General features: G+C 48.5%; 1 long non-coding RNA gene across 1 annotated transcript; it reads right to left on the minus strand.

Moving 5' to 3' along the window:
- Window positions 1-263: 263 nt before the first annotated feature.
- Window positions 264-5,227, minus strand: LOC119620249 (uncharacterized). Its single transcript, XR_005236741.2, has 2 exons — window positions 4,008-5,227; window positions 264-2,030 (listed from the first exon to the last, which is right to left on the minus strand). It is a non-coding gene; the product is annotated as an uncharacterized lncRNA (long non-coding RNA).
- Window positions 5,228-18,122: the final 12,895 nt, after the last annotated feature.

The raw sequence follows: 18,122 nt of genomic DNA on the forward strand, positions 1-18,122 counted from the left end.
TGGTGTGCTGCACCCATCAACTCGTCAGCACCCATCAACTCGTCATTTACATCAGGTATAACTCCCAGTGCAATCCCTCTCCCCTCCCAAAGAATGCTTATAATTTTTGAGCACCCTGTCTTCAGACAGGCACATTTATTTATAAGTCATACTATTACCAATCTGCAGAATATTAGTACATTCCTGAACTGTATGTTGATATTTAACACATTGATTTGTTTTGTGCGACCACCACAGCAGGCGCCAGAGAAAAGGCAAGTAGGCAAAGTAAAAAGAAACTTTATTAGCTAGCCAATGTGAAAGAAGAAAGGGCGAAGTTCACCGGTCTCCGGCGGTGGAGGCCGAGGAAGTCGCTCTGGGGTTCTCGGGCGAAGTTCCTGGGTCCGCATATGAGGAGGGGCCGAGGAAGTTCGCGCCGTGTGTCTGCCGGAGTGGCTTTGTCTTGGGCTTGGGAGTGGGAGGGCAGTAGGCCGGACATGGGCGGGTTGGGGGCCGTGTGGTAGGCGCGGCCAGGTAGGTTTCGGTTTCCTCGGTGGGTCGTCAGGTTGCACCTGCGCAGTTGACCTGTGTCTTTTCCCGGGCGCGGGAAAGTTGGTGATGAAGAACCTGGAAATATGCCATCTTAGTCCCTTTTGTTCTTTGTTTCCCTCCTCCCTCCGTCCAGACAGTCCAACCTTTTATTGATTATAGTGATTGGGGGCGTCGTTGTCTGTCTGGCTGCTTCCTGCTGTTAAGGGGCGTAGTTAGGGTCTGTGGTTTGTATCTGGACGTAGGGATGTAGGAGCATCTGGCTGAAGGCAACGCGGGTGATCTCTTGCACTTTGGCTCGGAGAAATTTTATTAAAATGGGAGTAAAGCACAGTATAAGACATAGGATTAAGATAGGAATGAGGAATGGGAGCATTTGTTGTATTACTGGTAATAACCATATAGGTGGACCAGGGGTTAAGGGAGTGTTGTAGTTTTTGAGTTCTGTTTTAAGCCTGTTTAGGGTTTGGATGTTGGTGTCAACTAGACCTGACTCGTTTATGTAATAGCAGCATTCTTCTCCTAAGAAATGGCATGTCCCTCCTTTTTCAGCTGTAAGATCTAATGCCTATTTTGTGCTGCTACCTGTGCCACTGAGGTGATTTGACGTTGTAAAGAGGCTAAGCTTTCAGCTGAAGCCTCTATGGCTGCCTGGACCTGAGTGGAGAGGGCAGAGTGACAACCCTGGGGGTGGGGCATAATCTGCAGTGCCCTGCATGACTGAGTGTATCTGGTTGTCTGTAGACCAGGTTTCAGTTATAGGAATCTCCATACAAAGTTAGGATTAGTAGGAGTAACTAGGGGAATTAGAGTGAGCCATAATAATGATGACAAAGGTGTAGAGGGTAAGTTCAACATTGCTGAAATCACAAAGGGCACCCTGCCAAGCTAGGTCTTCTATGAGAGTAAAAAGTCGGGAAACCTACTGGTTGGGGGATGGGTCGGGAAGGAGGGTGTCTATGGGGTTTATGAGGGAAAAGTCAGTTAAGATGAAGAATAGTGAGGAAGTGGGAAAATTTGAGGAGGGTGTTGATCTTTGGGCAGAACCTGGTCACCTGGAGAAAGGGAAGGGGAATAGATGTTCTGAGTTAGGTTAAGATGTCTCATCCCAAGAGGGGGGTGGGACAAGAGGGCATGATGAGGAAAGAGTGGGCAAAGCATGCATAGTCCAGGCAGTAATTTAACATTGGGGTCTGGCGAGGGTTAGACGGTTTACCGTCTAGCCCAAATACTGAGATAGTGGATGGCTGACTAGGACCTCCATAGGTTGACAAAACAGAATAGGTAGCCTCCGTATTGATGAGAAAATAAACTGGCTTACCCGCTATCTGTAGAGTTACCCTAGGCTCAGCGAGGGTGACCGGGGTCTCCGAGTGTGGGCACCGTCAGTCGTCGTCCAGGTGTAGGAGCTGGAAGGAGCCTTCTGGCCTTTGAGGAGAGGCACCACGTTGAGGCGCAATGCCTGCCCTGCTGGCGGGGCAATCAGACTTCCAATGTTTCTCCTGTTGGCAGGTTGGGCACGGCGTGGTAGGCGGGCGAGGATTTGGACACCTTTTTGCCCAATGCCCAGTTGTGCCACACTTAAAGCATGGACCAGACGGAGTGGCCGGCTTGGCCTGGGGGCACTGGTTTGCCCAGTGTCCTGGGTCTCCGCATTTATAGCAGGAGCCCTTCAGAGACTTATCTTTGGTTTTCCCTGCCGGCAAAGTGGGCAACACGGGTTGGAGGGCAGCCACTAAAGCTTGCGCCTGAAGCGCAGCCCTTCTTTTCTCCTTGTCTAGCTCTGTGGCCTCAGCTGCTTCCTCTCTGGAGTTAAAACTTTGAAGGCCAATTTTCCTGTATGGGAGTCTGAGGCCCATCTTCAACCTTTTTTAGCTTTTTTTGAATATCTGAGGCTGACTGGTAAATAAAATAGGAGGCTAGGATGGCTGCCCTGGCTGGGGAAGTGGGGTCTAGCCAGGTAAATTGGGCCAGTGCCTCTGTAAGGCGATTTCGGAAGGAAGCTGGGTTCTCATCTGGGTGTTGGATAATGTCCTTTAATTTATTAAAATTTGACCACTTTGTTAGAGGCTGCCTGCATACCGGCTAAGAGACATTGAATCATAATGTCCCTCCTACGGCGGCCAGGCTGCTGTGGTTGGTAATCCCAATCTGGTTCTATGGACGGGACAGCCATCTTTCCTAACGGGACGGTGGCGTCGGTTAAATGCCATCGATCTGCATGTTGCCTGGCGGCTGCAAGAATGCACTCTCTTTCCTCTGGGTTAAGAGTGGAAGTAAGAATGACATGTAAGTCATGCCAGGCAAGGTCATATGCCTGGCCTAGGTATCGAATATTTGGAATATTATTACTAATATTCTTTGGAATATTAGGTGGGGTTGGCTGAGAAGTTGCCTAGTCATTCTTCAATTTTGGAAAGGTCAAGGGGCCGTGGACTCTAACCACGCCTTGGGCTCCGGCAACTTCTCAGTGGGGGCGGGGGCAACAAACTAGCAAGGGAGGTTGGAACAGACTGACCAGTAGGGTAGGTTAAGACAGGCTGACTGGTAGAGGGGATTGGGGCAGGCTGACTGTTAGAGGGCTGACTAATGGGGGCTGCTACCACGGTCTTGGAGCGAGTGTGGACGGAAATGGGAGAGGTAAGAGGAGTGGCTGAGGGAGGCGTGTCGGGCGGGGCGGTGGGAGCTCCATAGGGAGGGGTGAGAGGAGTGGCTGAAGGAGGCCTGTCGGGCGGGGCGGTGGGAGGTCCATAGGGAGAGGGGTTGGAAGGTCGGAAGGGAGGTGCCCCACCCTCAGCCCCATCTAAAATGGAGGTGGAGTCTTCCTCTGATGTTGAGGTGGGGGCCGAGGGCCGGGTTGTGGCTAACAAGACCTGGGCCATCGAACACTGGGCACACAGGTCTGGGCGAGAACGCAGGTCTTAGGAAAAAAAATCTTTTGTATATAGTTAATTTTGGGCTACTTGCCTAGGTGCCAGCAGAAACTGCCAAGATCGAGTAGAATATTGCGGTCTAGAGTGCCTTCAGGTGGCCACTGAGATTGTTTAATTTATATTGGGGCCATGCCACAGTGGAGAGGAAAACCAGTCGCTTTCATTTAAGATCTTGCTCTAATTGTAAAGTTTCGAGATTAGTTAGAAGACACCCTAGAGGGGAGTCTCTAGGTATTTTGGACTGGGGGTTTCCCATTGCCTTCCTCTCGCCTCTAGGCGGAAACGGAAACCGAACTCTACCTGGCTACAAAGCGTCCTTTGGAGCCGCTAGAGGCCGCCGGGAGGCTCCTGGAGCCGGAAAGGAGACTACGTCCAGGTGGACGTCTCCGTCCTGGACGGGTCTCACGCGGACTGGAATGGAGTTCCTTTGGGTAGACGTCTCTACCTTTGGGAACTCTCCTGTGGGTCACCTGGTGTCCAAAAAAGCCTTGGGCCTGCGCAGGACTTCTGGCCAAGGAGTATGAGAGGGACGCAAGAGGTACTCACCCCCAGGAGACATGGAGGTGTGGAAAGCGATGTCTAGGTCCTGGTCCGTCCGCGACGTGGAAGGAGGAGGCTCCTCGGACCTTGGGGGGGGCCCTGAGGAGGGGTCTCCTCCCGGGTTCGGCACCACCTGATTTGTTTTGTGCGACCACCAGAGCGGGCGCCAGAGAAAAGGCAAGTAGGCAAAGTAAAAAGAAACTTTATTAGCTAGCCAATGTGAAAGAAGAAAGGGCGAAGTTCACCGGTCTCCGGCGGCGGAGGCCGAGGAAGTCGCTCCGGCGTTTCTCGGGCGAAGTTCCTGGGTCCGCATATGAGGAGAGGCCGAGGAAGTTCGCGCCGCGTGTCTGCCCGGAGCCGCTTTATGTCTTGGGCCTGGGCGTGGGAGGGCAGTAGGCCGGACATGGGCGGGTTGGGGGCCGTGTGGTAGGCGCGGCCAGGTAGGTTTCGGTTTCCTCGGTGGGTCGTCAGGTTGCACCTGCGCAGTTGACCTGTGTCTTTTCCCGGGCGCGGGAAAGTTGGTGATGAAGAACCCGGAAATACGCCGTCTTAGTCCCTTTTGTTCTTTGTTTCCCTCCTCTCTCCGTCCAGACACACATAGTTTAATTTCTTATTTTTATATAGAAATATAAATGTTCGAATATTTTCCTCCCACACTATTTGCTGATTTTCTCACACCCCACTGATTTAATGCATTTTGCCCCAGTCCAGAGACAGTTTTGTAGACAGACATGGTATCTTGTGAAAAAGGGTTGAAAAAATGTGTCATTTGGCACCAAATCCCACTGTAGGAACCTCTGATGGGGTTGGCACAGTCTACCTCAGTGGGAAAATAAATCCTATCTTCCACTTACAAGACAGGTCAGGGAGGGAGAAGGGGAAGAATGAAATCTTGAGGCCAGGATCTGTGTTGATGGAGGATGCCTGCAGAGACCACAGTCATGCCACTTTTTTGCCTCTTTGGCCTGGAAGGGCAAGCGCTGGATCCTGATGGGGCTAGGACTGAATGATTGGCATAATAAAGTGAGAGGAGGCACACTGAATGGAGGGTGAATAATATTCCATTAGTATTAAGTAATTAATCCCATCCAATAATAGCCCATTATATGTATAAATCACATTTTCTTTATCCGTTCATTGGACAAAGATGGACAGTTGAGTTGCTTCTATCTTTTATTATTATTATTATTTTTGAGACCTAGTCTCGCTCTGTTCCCCAGGCTGGAGTGGAGTAGCACACGGAAGTTAAAATGTGATGAGGCTGGGCGTGGTGCCTCACACCTGTAATCCCAGCACTTTGGGAGGCTGAGGTGGGCGGATCACCTAGGGTTAGGAGTTCAAGACCAGCCTGGCCAACATGGTAAAACTCCATCTCTACTAAAAATACAAAATTAGCCAGGCGTGGTGGCGGGTGCCTGTAATTCCAGCTACTCAGGAGGCTGAGGCAGGAGAATCGCTTGAACCCAGGAGGCGGAGGTTGCAGTGAGCCGAGATCACACCATTGCACTCTAGCCTGAGTGACAAGAGTGAAACTGTCTCAAAAAATAAAAAAAACAAAATTCTGATGAGATAGAGGCACTGGAGGTTAGGAGCTTGGGCGCTAGTGCCTGACTTCCATAGTTAGTGTCCTAGCTCTGTGTTGTTGGGCAAGTTACTTAGCCTCTCTGTGCCCCATTCCCATCATCTGTAAAATGGGGCTAACAATTTCTACCTCCCAGGGGGCTGTGAGGAGTGGATGGTCTAATATGCACAAAGCACTCTGAACAGCTTCATAAATGTTAGCTGTTACTTTTGAGATGAGCACCAGCCAGAATTTGAAGCTACAATGCTTCAAATTGATTCCCAGATTTTGAGCCCCTGAGAACTCAGAGACATCTTAGGATTCAGTGCTTGGGCCAATCTTATTCCAATGTGAAAGGACAGGGTGACCTCAGCTGACCAGCCCAATTGCCGTGGTGACTGGGATTTGGTTCTCACCTCCCAGCCTGGGTTTTGTTTTCTGATATGATGAGGCCCTAGTGCTGTCATTTCAAGAGTGGAAAGAGAGAGGTTTTCTCTTCTTGTTTAGTGCCAACCAGGCTCCCCCTACCATAGAAATCCCCAGAGGACTCTTCCATCAAAGTGAATATTCGTAAAGTGCTTTAGAGTTGATGGAGTCCCTTTATATCCATTATCTTATTTGATGACCCCAATAATATTATGACCCTTTTACTGCTGGGGCACTGAGGGGAGTGAGAGTGGAGGAGAGAGGTAGGAGGGGAAGGGGGAAGGGAGAAAAGAGGAAATGAAAGGGGAAGGGAGGGGTAAAAGTAATGCTGAAATGCTGAGACTGGCTTTTATTTTATTTTTCATTTTTTCAAAAGTAGAGATGGGGTCTTGCTATGTTGGCCAGGGTAGTCTTGAACTCCTGGACTCGAGCAATTCTCCTGCCTCAGCCTCCAAAAATGCTGAGATTACAGGCTACCACACCAAGACAACTCTCTAATTTTGATTTTATTATATTTATTTTTGTTTTTAATAAGAGCCGGGGTCTTTTTGGCTCATATATCCGTGTGCTTCCTGCTTTACTAGCTGGCCTTCGGGTGGGAGAAGCAGGCCCTTTGTTTGCTCAGCCTGGGGTCAGTCACTGACCCAGTGCCCAGCACAACGTGGGTGGACCCCCCCAGGGGCTCTTGCTACCCTGACCAGGAGCCATGCTGAGCTACAGATCTGATACCTGGGTTTCTGCCAAGGGCTTGGGCTAATGTGCCCTGTATGGACTCAGCCAGGTGAGCCATGATGGTAACAGCTGGCTTGCCAGCCTCGCCTTCCTTGCAATAAGTTATTGAATAACAGCAGAGCTTTTTGAGGCAGGTGTTAATCATGTCCCCATCTTACCGGTGAGGACGCTGAGTCTTGGAGCAGCTCCCATCTGTGAGTGAGTGTTGGAGCCAGGTCTGTCTGACCTCGAAGTTGAACTTCTACTCTCCATTCCGAGGAGAAGTGTGCTTAGAGTGGCGCTGCTTGTAGAAAAGGATCCTGGAGAACTATTCATTTGCCATCACTCAGGCTAAAAGAGCAACAGAAGAAATGATCAATGAAAAACCCTCCAAAATTTGTCATTGGCTTGGGTTTATCCTGCTGTAAATCATAACCTAAGCAGCCTGAAATGCTGTTTCCCAAAGATGGGAATGAAATTCTGGTTATTCAGGGAAGAAGCCAAGAGCTGGGGGTTTGCAGGAGCAGTTTCCAGACTCTCAGAGTGCAGGTAAGCTCTGAAGAGGTGGAGGGGCAGGGAGGGAAGAGCAGGGGAGGAGAAGGGGCTGGAGCCCATCGAGAGAAGGAGGGGCCTGGCTAAGCCCATACTGCACTGGGGACAGCTCTTCCCCTGGGGCCAACAACAGGCTCTTATCATCAGCCTTGTCCCAAGATGCCCCGCGGCACAGTTAAGTGCTTTAAGTGGCAGCTCCGAAAAAGGCCATTTCCCGCCAAGACTATAAAATGGAAAAATGGAGATGCTATATTCACGGCAAAGAATCAAATGAGCAGAGCCTTAACACGGAATTTATAAATCAGTTACCAGGAACATTAAAATGCCTCTTGCTGCCCTTAATCTCCAGCTTCCTTTCTTTTCTTCTTCCAAATACCTAACGCATCAGTCTTTTTTACTGGCTCTGGTGGACTCTTCAATGAAGTCTGTTCCTTTTTCAGAATAAATATATGTGTATTCTCTTCTCTGACTCAACTCGACTGTAAAACAAATAATGATACATGCTTACTCTGGTTCTTCAGATAAATATGAGAGGAGGCAGTTTTGTTTTTCTTTGGGCTGGGACCTTCCTGGGAGCAGGAATCATGGCTGTGCCAAACACAGTTTCTGTAGCTGTATCCCATGCGATCTTGTAAGTAGGAACACTCAGAATGTAACACCAGCAAAGCGTGGTCTAGACATAGTCAAGCTTGGCCCAATAAAAACAGGAGAACCAAACTGCACTCCAAGGCATTGCCAAGACTCTTGTATAATAAGAACAGCCAGCGCCTTCATGAGCCTACCTTAGGCCGGCTGCTGTCCTAAGCACATTGCATTTATCGACTCCATTTAATCCTCACAATAACCCTAGTATTGTTATGTTCTCCATATTATAGATGAGGAAACAGAGGCACAGAGATATTAACTTTCCCACTTTCATACAACCAGTGACTGGAGGAATTGGCCTGTGGACCCAGGCAGTCTGACCCAGCAACAGGGCCCATAAATTTTATGCTATATGGCTGTAATAAGCAGGCTAGTTTTACCATTTATCCTATGATATGGTTAGGCTTCGTGTCCCCACCCAAATCTCATCTTGAACTACAATCCCCACAATTCCCATAATCCCCATGTGTGAAGGGAGAGACCAGGTGGAGGTAATTGGATCATGGGCGTGGTTTCCCCTGTGCTGTTCTCATGATAGTGAATTCTCAAGAGATCGGATGGTTTTATAAGGGGTTCTTCCCACTTTGCTCGGCATTTCTCCTCCCTGCTGCCTTGTGAAGAAGGTGCCTTGCTTCCCCTTCACCTTCTGGCATAATTGTAAGTTTCCTGAGGCCTCCCCAGCCATGCTGAGCTGTGAGTCAACTAAACCTCTTTCCTTTGTCAATTACCCAGTCTCAGGCAGTTCTTTATAGGAGTATGAAAACAGAAGAATACATCCTAGTTCTGGGAGGATTCAGGGACCCAGGCTGCAATGAGAGGACAGAGCTATTGAGAGCCACCAATTTGGTTATTCCCTGGATGTCTGTTTGCTGGGCTTGTATGTTGTGGGTTGTTTTTGTAATCACCTTAAAGCACATTTGGTCAAATCTTATGAGAGGCTTCTGCTGGAGCCGTTCAAGTGGTGGCAGCTGAGGCAGGCCCCGTCACTCAGGGAAGGCAGCCCTGCGAAGGATGCCTGAGTCTGGAGATCTGCAAGGGAGAGGCTTTCTCCTGGAGAACTTTGGGGAAGTTTGGCTCAGTAAAGAGGAGGCAAGGTGGCCTGAACACAGACACTGGGCTGAGGTACATCTCTAAGATGCCTGTTGTGTGACCAGGAAGTGCTTCTGACCCTGGATTCCTGGTGATATTCCAGCTGGTGAATGTAGCATCCCAGCCTGAATTTCAGCATTTGGGTCCTCCTTGAAAGGTTCTGAGAATTTCCTTGCCAATATCTGTTTCTGGTCCTTGCAGACATCCAGACACTGCTGGACTTAGTCACTAACTCTATAGACCAGCCCTCTCTTTCATGCGTTTCTGATATCAGTCCAAAGAGGGCCGCAATGGCTCCCTTCTGGCCTACCCCGACCTCCACAGACCTACCCAGGCTTCTGGAATATTGAGTCTCAGCATGAGTCCAGTGCCCTGGAGTCCCCTTGAGGGGGCAGTGGGCAGCCCTGGTCTATCATCCTTAGTGTGAATTCCTGACCTCTTTGAGCTTAGTTGGAATTGTCAGCCTGGGCTTTCCTCATTTTCCATAGGTGTGGCTGTGACGCTGCACTGGCACTAGGCCAAACTTCACCAGGACAATCACATCCACCACGATGGGGCGGCAGGAATTCTGTGTGGCCAGTGAGGGAGGTGTATTATAGAGGCCCAGGGTGAAATCCAGATGATTTCACCTGTACAGCCTCTTCTCACCCTTAGATTCTGTAATTTAAAATGGAAATCTAAAGGGAGATTGTAGATGAAAGACTATAGCTAGTGACTTAGATGACAACCTCCAGCTCAACAGCTGAGTTGTGAGCAAGGAAAAAGTAAATAGTGAAGCCAGGGAGCCAGTGTGGGTTCCCTGGGAACAAGTCATACCCAAGGATTTCCCTGAGAGAATTATTAGCCCATTCCAGCATGAAAACACTATAAAACAATCTCATAGCTAGAAAATACTTCCTGGTTTTCAAGGCATTTTTCTTTAATATTATTTCCCCTCTTCTTTCGTAACAGTCCTGGGAAATAGGCAGGGAAGTATAACACGCCCATTTTACAGACAAGGAAACAGAGAGAAAATGGGATTTACCCAGGATCGCGCAGCTAAGTAATGGAATGTAGACTCAAACTGAGCTCTTCTGTCTCTGCTTTAGGACCCTTTCTATGACTCTGCATGCTGTATTTTGATTTTTGCAAAACGCTTGACAATGGGCATGATCTCTTTGAGAACCAGAGGGAGCAGTGTCCCTGATGTGCTGAATAAGCATGGTGGGTTGAACATTGAGGCCTATTTGATGGCTGTGAGCCCATTTGATGGCTGAATGCAGAGATCTCTGGTACACACCTGCCACAGCCCTTTTGTCTGGGACGACTTCCATGAGACACGGCAGTGTTTATCAGACTTCCTGATGACACAGTGCTGGAAGTGATAACTGATCCACTAGCTGGGAGAACTGAGTAGAAAAAATTGAGAATGTTTGATGTATTGGAGAGGGCATAGGCTGTGGAATCAGACCAGCTGCAGAACCTTGGGCAAATTACTTAATGAGAGCAGATGCTCATTTAACGCTCCTTCCCCTTCCTTTCCTCCTTCAGGCAAAGAAAAGGCAGGATTGCTGTCTTCCAATGTTTGAAGCTCCATCTTAATAAAGCAGGTGCTGCCTGTGTCAATACCCTAGTGGCAACCAGCTCAGCCCCTGGAAACTGACTGCCTTGGTTCCTTTCCTGATTCCACCACACACTAGTTGCAAGATCGCCGGCAAGCTACATCGTCTCTCAGCGCCTGTCCTGTAAAATGGAGACAACAGCACCCATCTCACAGGACTGTCGCTAGAAAGCACTCACAGTGGTAGCCAGCACCCAACACGTACTATGACAAATTTCCTTTGTTGTCGTTATCATCCTGTGGCCCCTAAAGGTAAAATGGAGCTGAACGCTGTAACTTACAGAAAGTGGGGTTTTTATTTGTGTAGGGGAGAAGTTTTTGCATCACTCCCCTGCTGAATACTTTTCAATTCCACTTCATTACCTTAGGAGAAAGGCAGAAATCTTTAACGTGACCTCCACGGTCCTGCTCCTGTGGCCCTTGTAAGCCTGAAACCGCCTGTGCAAAATTATCACTGAGATAGCGAAAGAGATCTAACTTAACTGATTCCGTTTTGCTTCTAACCTCCAATCTGTCCTTGTTCATTCCTGGGTGTAGGCTGAACTAACTTTGGGAGAAACTTTATAGTTTACAGTTTAAACAAAGACAGGAACAGCCTTTCCCAAAGCAGATCTCTTTCTTGCCTGAGGACTAGATTGCCTTTGTAGGACTAACATGTACCACATTAGAAATGAGCCGAGATTAGAAACATAAGCCAAGAAATGTGCCAAGATTAGAAACATAAGCAAAGATGAGAAATTATGGTTTTGGAGTCATGCAGCTGGAGGCTACGAGATCCTGACCCTCCCTAAACTGCTCCTAAGATCAATGCTTGAGATATTTTGCAGACCCTGCCCTTGATGGATCAGCTGGCCCCACCCAGATCAATCAACTGGCTCATCTGATCTTGTGGCCCCCACCCGGAAACTGACTGAGCACAAGACAGCTCCAACTCCCTATGATTTCACCTCTGACCAATCAACACTCCTGGCTCACTTCCTTCTCCCCGCCCACCAACTTATCCTTAAAAACTCTGCTCCCTGAATGCTCGGGAGACTGATTTGAGTAATAATAGAACTCCGGTCTCCGGCACAGCCAGCTCTGCGTGAATTACTCTTTATTGCAATTCCCCTGTCTTGATGAATTGGCTCTGTCCAGGCAGCAGGCAAGGTGAACCCCTTGGGCGGTTATAACAGGCTTATCTTGCACCCCTTGGTCCCTTGCTCACTGTACTCCATCTGTCATCCTTTGAAATTTCTTGTATGCACAATGCCCTCTGCCTCTAGCCTCAGGGCCTTTGCACATGCAGTTTTTTTCTGCCCAGAACAATCTTCTGTCTTCCTCCTGGCCAATCTCTGCCAACCCTTCAATTTTCAACTTAAGTATCATTTCCTTAGAGAAACCTTTCCAGATCTTCTAAGTGAGTCTAGTCCTCCTTCTTACATAGCCTCATAGTATCCTATTCTCTGTAGCGGTTACCACAGTCATACTTTTCTCATATAATTATTTAATGTCTACTTCTAATGGTACCAGAAACAATCCTTGCCTCACTGCTGTACCCTTAGCTCTCAGCACAGTGCCTGGCACTGACAGGCAGCAGGAAACATTTGGGGGTTTAATGAATATATTTTCTCACCAGCTTTTCTGGGCAGGGCTACCTTTAGGGGCCATGCGATCCATCCCTGGAGATGTGCAACCACAGCCCGGCACGTGGTGAGCTGAAGAAGCACTCAGATGAATGAGGCCTCTCTGCTTCCTCCAGGGAGAATGCGCTGCCGCTAACCTTCAAGCTCTGAGGCTGCAAAATTGGCAAGACACCAGCTGAGACTGATAGGGGCTGAGATTGGATTATTCCTTCAGGGAGGGGTATCACCTCCTGGGGGAAAAAGGAAGGGGGTGGACACTCCCCAAGTGGGATGGGGGAAAGGAATAGCTGCAAGAAAGGAAGGAGGAGGGGCCCTGGTGGATTAGCACAGAGGCAGGATTTAGCAGCTGTGCAGGTCAACATCCCCGAGTCTACACCGATAGGAGCTCCTTCCCTCTCCTCCTCTCCAGCTGCCCCTGCCCTCAACACAAAGCCTCCGAACGATTGCCCAACCCATATGGTAAAATATTCATAGGGGCGCAAGGCAAGGCAAGAGACTGAGGCAGCCTCGGAAGAGCGGGTGGGGTTTCCTTGCTGAGAAGTCCTGGGTGCATCCTCTTTGGGCAGCGAGGCACGATGTTCTCTCCTTGGGAGCTGCGTGAGGGTCACAGTTTGAGCACGGCTAAACTCCTGAGGTTAGCATGAATGTATTTAACATTCCACCAACGTCCAGCTGCTGGGGACTTCGGCATTATTTATTTATTTTTGTATTAATGGCCTGAAACGTCTACAGAGCAGCTCTTGGATAGCGTGGTGACTAGAAACCCAGGCCCCTTGCTCCCCACCTTCTGCAGCGTGGGTAGAATTCGCAGCCTCGGGTCCCACTGACTAGCCCTGAGTCCGGAATCACAGGCAGCACTGGGGTGATTTTCCTCCTCGCCAAGACACAGATCCCTCTGAGGAGCGCCTAGTTATTTTTGAGTCCTCTGTGCTCAATCTTATCCCTCATTTCCAGGAACTCCATTGGCACCCGAGGCTCTTGCAAGTGGCAATTTACTAGAACAAAATAAAATCCCTAGTCAGGTTTAAAAGCAATGAAATAAATAGAATTGCATTTTTCACTTGGCGTCAGGACGGTGGAGACACACCCACGTACAACTTGAAAGCACCTTGTTTGCTTCCTTTTCAAGAGAGGCTGCTGATCCATCAGCCGCTTTCATTTAAACTCAGGGACACAGGGGAAAAGACAGAGAGCAAAAGCCCCTTTTCTCCTTCCAGGAGTCTGAAACCAACTGTTTCTATTTCTTAAATCTGTGGACCTCCCCTCCCATCCTCTGAACCTTTTCCCTACTTTTTCTCAGGATCTATTTCACAGGAATTGAACATCTGGCAACACAGGTTTCCATGGAAAAGACAGCAGGCCGGGCTTTGTTCTCACTTGCAGCTGATGGAGATGTGCCTTTCACATGGCAGTAGGAAGCCACTGTTAGCCACCGCAGGCTGGAGCTCAGAGCCCAGCGGGTCATGGCAGTGCTGGGAGCTACCTCTGCCTTCTAGCTCTTTCCTTTTTTGCTGCACTCTTCTACATGCTGACTTTCCTGCAGACCTGGCTTTATCCTGCCAGGACATAGAGAATGGTCTTGGAGCTTCCCTGATTGTTTCCAATGTCTCCAGTCTCTGCTCTAACTCCATGCGGTACTGCCTACCTCTGCATGACCTGGAATATTACTTCGGCTCTGTTCATTGATGACGTTAGGGAGGTGGCCAGGCTCTGGCCATCAGTTGGACCAAAGTGGCCATTTTCTCATCTGGAACCCAGAGAGATGGGGGTGGGGTGCATTGGAGATGGTAGAGTCCAGCGGAAGACCCTCAGGCCCAGAGAGACTCAATAGCTGGCCCAAGGTCATACAGCGAGTTAGACGCTGGACCTCCTGGTACTCAGGTGCTCTGTCCAGTGCTCCATGAAGCCTAAGATTTGAGTTGGCCCTTCTGAACCACGTCCTTGGCAGGGGAGGCAGAATGAGATGTCTGGCAGAGCTGAGCTGTGTGGCAGAATGACAAATGGGCCCCTTGTATTGCTAGGAAGTGGGTTCTGGGAACAAGGGCAGCCAACAGAGCCATTTATCCACCTCCCAGTGACTCGGCCAGCAGTGGAGAAGTTAGAGAGAACAGGGGGGTGTAAAGGCTATGGGTTCCCCAACTCATTACTGGCAGGGACTGCCATCCAGGGCTGACCAGTACTTCAAACGTGAAGTCTGTCGTCCTAAAGGCCAGGGTCAGGTGAAGAACATCCTTTTAATATAAATTGTGTGTAAAATCAGTGTTTCTGAATTTATGTTAATTGCAAATGGAAGTCTTGCAATTTCGTGTGTGTGTACATAGACATATATTTAATTTTTTAAACAGCACAGTATACAGGATGTGCTCAGACAGGAGTTTTCAAATGGAGGTGACAGAAGAATAATTTTTTAGGGGGCATTTGGCAAGCATTGTCAAAGCTTTAAAATATTTATACTTTTTATCTTAGGAATTCCATTTCTAGAAATACAGCCTAGGAAAATAATCAGAGATAGATATAATAATGTTTGTTGCAGCATTAAATTAGATCTAATCTTAATATCCCACCATTAAGACAACGTTAGAATGTAGTATATCCATTTGGTAAATTATTATGAATCATTTAAAAATGATGTAGAGAATTCCAATGAAATAAGAAAATGCTTATGATATAATGTCAAACAAAAAAGTTGAGTATACAACTGCATATACATACTTTTCAACCGTTAAATCTATATGTTTATTTCTCTTTCTCCACATAAGTCTTAGAAAGACGGGCAAGAAAAAAACCATGGGAAATATGTATAGTGTTTTCCCTCTCGAAGGAGGTGACTTGGGTGATTTTTAAACACCTTCCTCAATTTTTTATACTCTGTGTGTGTGTGTGTGTGTGTGTGTGTTTAGGATTGCACGCACATAGCAGAGGTTTTATCTGGGCTGAGGCTGAGATTTGGGTATCTCTGATGGGTGGAGGTGACAACCTCTCTCTCTCAGATATGTTTACCTCCATTGATCTCTAGGGGCCTACAGACTGTCCTTGACTGGTGCTGTGATTTGAATGTGTGCCCCAGATTTCATGTGTTGAAAACTTAATTCCCAAATTCATATGTTGATTAGGAGTGGGAGCTTTGGGAGGTAATTAGGATTAGATAAGGGCATTAGAGTGAAGCCCCCGGGATGGGACTGGAGGCTTTATAAGAAAAGGAATGGAGACCTGAGCTGGCACGCTCTTGCCCTCTTGCCATGTGATAACCTCAGCCTTGTTATGACAAAGCATGAAGGTCCCTACAAGATGCTGGTGCCATGCACCTGGACTTCCCAGCCTCCAGAACCGTGAGCTAAATAAACTTTTTGAGAAAAATAAATCACCCAGTCTGTGGTATTCTGTTATAGCAATAGCAACAGAAAACAGACTAAGACAATGGGCACACAGGCATTTATGGATGAGCTTAGCAAGCCTGGGTTGGGGCCCCAACTCCTTCTATCCATGTAAATGGCAAGGGACCCAGGACAAAGGGAGCAGAGCAAACAATGCTCAGCAAGGGGGCCTGGGAGTCAGAGAAGGGCTTGTTCTGAGAAACAACATAATGGCTGCTGCTTGAAAGTCCTCCCTCCCTACCTGTTGACCCAATCACCATGGCAACTTGTGTTTACTCTGGGAAGAGATGCTATTGTCAAAAAGAGAGCTGTAACTCCCAAGGGCCCAAGCAACCCTTGGAGGAACCCATCTAGGTGTATGAAGTTAGTGACAAGGGAGCGTGTCTGTAGCCACTCTGCTGTGGTGATAATGAAGCAAGAACAGGGGAGCATCCCGGGGGATCTGCACCTGGGGCAGTGGAGAAGTGGGCAGCAGACTTGGCTCAGTGGCAATAGCAGAAAGTGTGGGAAGAACAGGGTGTTGTGCTGGAGACCGGGATCCCAGTGGAAATTGAGACTGAGAGAGGAAGACAGAGGGAGGGAACTAGGGGAAACAGTCTTGGGGTTTGATACTGTGACTTCATATGTATCATTTGGGTTGCAAATATGAATATGGGATAGTAGGGGGATGGTCCAGCTGGCCTCAACCTGTCTTTGTAGCAGTCATGGCATTCTGCATAGTGAAAAGATCAGAATGGAGCAGGAGTTTATAAGCTCAAATTCATCTTGCAGACACGTTTCACGAAGGTCAAAAATTGGGTACCTTTAGGCAGGTCCTACCTTCTAATTGCCACGCACCCCACCCCTTCCTACTCTCTCACACCTGGCCCAGTTCACTTACTGCTATCACTTTCCTAAGCCCTGGAGGCATGTGAGTTTGCAGCCCCTGGGTGGATGTCCTCCAAGGGCCTTTCTAGCTCTCATGTTTGCAGCCCTTGTCTCACTTGCCATCTCTCATCCCACCCCCTCATATCCAGAGCTCCCCTAAGAACCACTCCCCCTTCTCCATACACATTTGTCTCATGCCTGCCTTGCTTAGGCTGCCCTACCTGCCTGCAAGCCCTTCCACTCTGGAGACCTCCAACTTGTCTTCCACGTCTCCATTCAGGGTTCTCCAGGTTCGTGATGTCTTTTCCTGGTCTCCTCTGATGCAGTCGGAGCACTCCAATCTTTGTGTCCTCACTTGGGCCAGACACTGTGATGGCTTTTGTCCTGTCTCCCTTGGCTGCTAGCCTTGGAGCAGCATGGGGCCTACGCTCTGCTCATCTCCCAGTTTTTGGTGCCTAGCATGGTGCTATAGGAGGGAAGGTATTGTATCCCCACACACTGCTGAGTGATCAGTCACAGGCTCAGAGAGGTTCACGATGTTGTCCAGGGTCACACAGCTAATGAGATAAGCAGAGTTAGTACCAGAATTCAGGTCTTCTTCCTTCAAGTGTCCACTGGGCTTTCTCTGCACCAGGTATCACAACTTGCAGGGAAAATCCAGGCTGCTTTAATCATTTGAAATGAACCAGGCAATAGATTAGTGATGACAAATAATAGATATGGCTTATCTATCTATCTATCTAATATATATATGAGATATATATCAGTATATATACTCCACAGAGATGACTGAGTGGGTGCTATTCAGAACACACATCTGAGTTACTCCTTTCTCCAGAAAGTTGACTTCCTCTCTTGGGCATCCTTTTCTGGATCGAGGAAGGCTCTGTTGGGTAAGGACTCCCAAAGCATCAGTTGAGTACAATGGCATTGTTCCATATCAGGGAGTGGATGGAAGAATGCGTGTTTAGTCATGTGGGCTCTGCAGCCACAGTTCAAATCCCAGCTCTGCTACTTATGAGCTGTGTGACCCTGGATAAATGAGCTAACCCTTCTGTGCCTCAGTTTCCTTATTTATAACCAACTCATGGTGATAGTTCCTAGCCTCTTGAGGTGCTGAGAGGATTGATGCTGTGACCTCACATGTATCATTTGGGTTACAAATATGAATATGGGGTGGTAGGGGGGTGGTCCATCTGGCCTCAACCTGTCTTTGTAACAGTCATGACGTTCTGCATATATATACTGCCATATATGTGAGAGGATTAGATGAGTTAATCCATGTAAAGCACACAGTGAGCCCTAAGCCGAGTGCCTCTGCCATTAATATTGTCAGTTTGTCTGTGAGTGGACAAGAGGGTCTGGCACTAGAAATCAGGGGGCGTGGCTCTGGTCTGGCTCCGCCTTTGGCTGTCCTTCCCTAACTCTCCTGCAGGGGGGCAGGATGGGTGGGTTCCATGTTGTTGGGGATTTTTGCAGTTTGTTTGCCCCTGCAGCACTCTCCTCTGTTGCTTCTGCATCTGCTTTGGGACAAGCCTCTTGAGTAGACGAAAGGGAGTGGGAAATTGAGAGCATCCCCGCTCCCTGCCACCTCCTGCGTCTTCTTAATGAACTGCCACTATCTCTGTGGGGTGTGGGGTGGTGCTAGCTCCCATCTGGAGGGGGGCTGGC

Source organism: Chlorocebus sabaeus, chromosome 16, assembly GCF_047675955.1.
Source record: "Chlorocebus sabaeus isolate Y175 chromosome 16, mChlSab1.0.hap1, whole genome shotgun sequence".
Lineage (NCBI taxonomy): Eukaryota > Metazoa > Chordata > Mammalia > Primates > Cercopithecidae > Chlorocebus > Chlorocebus sabaeus.